Source organism: Callospermophilus lateralis, chromosome 14 (genome assembly GCF_048772815.1).
Source record: "Callospermophilus lateralis isolate mCalLat2 chromosome 14, mCalLat2.hap1, whole genome shotgun sequence".
Taxonomy (NCBI): domain Eukaryota; kingdom Metazoa; phylum Chordata; class Mammalia; order Rodentia; family Sciuridae; genus Callospermophilus; species Callospermophilus lateralis.
This window is the reverse complement of record NC_135318.1, coordinates 76,147,329-76,150,619: the sequence shown is the minus strand read 5'-3', so window position 1 is coordinate 76,150,619 and position 3,291 is coordinate 76,147,329. Positions and strand designations below refer to the sequence as shown.

The window sequence follows — 3,291 nt, the reverse complement described above, 5'->3', positions numbered from 1 at the left end:
CAGAGGGGGCGGAGCGGCCGAGAGGCCCCGAGTCCAGTGGGCACCGCGCACCTGTTGTTTGCAGGAGCCCGCGACCCTCCAGGCGGCCTCTCTGAAGGCGGGGGAGCGGGGAGCGGCGCCACAGATCCCACCCGGCAGGTGGCCGCGGGCAGGGCAGGGAGCAGCCCGACCACACCAGCACTGGGATGCGCTGGCGGCTGCCGAGCCCGCGAGCTCGGGCCAGCAGATGCTGCAGAGCCAGGGCCAGAGCCAGAGCCAGGGCCAGGGCCAGCGTCCTCAGCCTCAGCCTCCCCAGGGGCAGCCTCCGCAGCCGCCGCTGCAGCTCGGGAGCATGGGGGGCGGCAGCAGCAGCAGGCATGAGAAAAGCCTGGGGCTGCTCACAACCAAGTTCGTGTCCCTGCTGCAGGAGGCCAAGGATGGCGTCCGGCTGCAGATACTTTAGCTGTGAGGCAAAAAAGAAGAATTTATGATATCACCAATGTCTTAGAAGGAATTGATCTGATTGAAAAAAAGTCAAAAAATAGTATCCAATGGAAAGGTGTAGGTGCTGGCTGCAATACTAAAGAAGTTATAGACAGATTAAGATTTCTTAAAGGAAAGAGAATTTGATCAGCAGAAGTTGTGGCTACAACAAAGCATCAAAAATGTGATGGACGACTCCATTAATAATAGATTTTCCTATGTGACTCATGAAGACATCTGTAATTGCTTTAATGGTGATACACTTTTGGCCATTCAAGCACCTTCTGGTACACAGCTGGAGGTACCTATTCCAGAAATGGGTCAGAATGGACAAAAGAAATACCAGATCAATTTAAAGAGTCATTCAGGACCTATCCACTTGCTGCTTATAAATAAAGAGTCCAGTTCATCCAAGCCTGTGGTTTTTCTTGTTCCCCCACCTGATGACCTCACACAGCCTTCCTCTCAGTCCTCAACTCCAGTGACTCCACAAAAACCAAACATAGCAGCTCAGAACCTGCCTGAGCAACTTGTCTCTGAAAGAAGCCAGAATCTTCAGCAGATACCAGCTACAGAAATATCTTCAGCAGGATCTCTCAGTGGAGATATCATTGATGAGTTAATGTCTTCTGATGTGTTTCCTCTCTTACGGCTTTCTCCTACACCAACAGATGACTACAACTTTAATTTAGATGATAATGAAGGAGTTTGTGATCTATTTGACGTCCAAATACTAAATTATTAGATTCTGTGGAAACTTGGGACTGTTATCTACCTCTAACTGTGTAACATTTTAGACTTCTTAATAACCTAAGTATTTAAAATAATGAATGTAACACCTTTTAGTTCACTGATTCTGAAGTGTTCTTCTCTAATACTTTCTTTTTTACATCACAAAACTTCAACCATAAAAACAAAGGGCTCTGATGTGATAGGGGAAAAATTATTTAATATCTACCAGCCTCCCCTACAAACAAGTAGTTACATTTTTGGATTTTAGTTTTCCTTCAATTATGAATCCTTCTGTTTTCTCCTCTTATGAGAGGAAGATAAAAATAGATTTCAGCACATCAAAACAAAAAATGTTGGCCAAGGGCTAATCACTGTTTGTCTAGTATTTTTATTGCCATGAAACGATTTCTGAATATCCTTCAATACAAACAGACATTCACTGCCACTTATAAAATGAAGGATGTAAATGAGGATATGTAACTGTTTCAGTGAACAGATTTTGTGAAGTGCCTTCTGTTTTAGCACTTTAAGTTTATCACATTTTGTTGACTTCTGACATTCCACTTTCCTAGAGTATAGGAAAGATCTGTTTATGTAGTTTGTTTTTAAAATGTGCCAATGCCTGTACATTAACAAGATTTTTAAAAATAAAGTTGTATAAAACATTAAAGAAAGTTCAGAGCTAAGTATAGTATCCACTATTTAGATTTTTACGAGAAAAGAAGAATTAATAGGTAAATTATATCCCAGTGCCTGGCATGCACTTAGTATGTTATCATTTTTATTGCTATTATTATTAGTGTTATAATTGTTATTTTGTTTTTTTATTTGTTGATTCAAAAAAACTGTATTCCTACTTCGCTTTTGCTCTTAATTTTTAATTATTTTATTCTTTCAATTGTCTTCTTATCTTTCAAGTGTATATGGAAATTTTAGTATTCATGGATTTTTATTAAAATTTTTACTTTAATTCTCTGGTTATAACAAAACATATAAATGAAATACCCTTATTTTTATCAACTATTATGAATTCCCCTAGTTAATTGGCTTATTGATGATAATTTTCACACTTAATTTGGTTACTATCCACATATAGCAAATAAAATCATAAAACATTGTGTACCATAAATGAATGACATTACTGCTTTCTTGATCAGCATCTAACAGTTGTATAAACCAATCTCAACCATAATTAATGATATAGATGAAGTTTATCTTCATCCAGGAGACTTTGTTTATTTGAAAAAATCTAGGGTACATATATCTTTCTTATGTTTTATTTTCCTTTGTCTTTTAATTTAGGTATACTTTTTATATTATTCTTAATGGTTTACGCAAACATAAGTTTTCTCCTTCACTAGATTGTAAACTGCTAAAAGTAAAAGATGATATCTTGTAGGTTATGTGCCTAACACATTAAACTATGTTAGGCGTTCATAGCGGCTAATATGGTGCAAAAATAAATATTTATGAATTAAGTATTTCATGTAAAGGAAGTGTAATAATAAATAACATAAACTGAAAGCAAGTATTCTCTTGTCACAAGTCACAAATTCAACATTTTTATTTGTAACTATTTTTTGTGAAAAATGTGCCTGTTTTAAATAAACAAACATGGATACTTAATTTTATCTCACTGATATGGTGTTCCTAAAAATACAATGCTGATTTTCTTTCTTTCCTATCCTGCTATTTATTTTGTTATCCAAATTTTTCTTGAACTTACAATACTTTCAAACAAGGCAATGCATAATCATTTCATGAGATATTAAGTATTGCTAATATAACCTAAGTCTGTTGTATTGTAGAAGGCTGTGTTCTAGGTATTTTGTTAGACCAATTTGAAAGAGTGAATTTTGACAACATTTTGGGCCTGAAACAAACCCATTTTGTTAAAGAAAAAATTAGTTGTTATATGCATATGGTAATAATAAATCTCAGCAGAATTCTTTATACTTTTTTTGAGTTTTGGAATTATTCTGGAAATGTTTATATACAAATTTAAATGCTGATATTAGGATATTAAAACAAACAAAAACTGGAATCAAGCTGTACAAGTATATTTCTAATTTATTTTATGTGTTCACCTGAAATTAT

At 36.1% G+C, this 3,291-nt stretch overlaps 1 pseudogene; it reads left to right on the top strand.

The window, feature by feature from the left end:
- Nucleotides 1-607: 607 nt before the first annotated feature.
- On the top strand, nt 608-1,239 carry LOC143380549 (transcription factor E2F5 pseudogene; annotated as a pseudogene).
- Nucleotides 1,240-3,291: the final 2,052 nt, after the last annotated feature.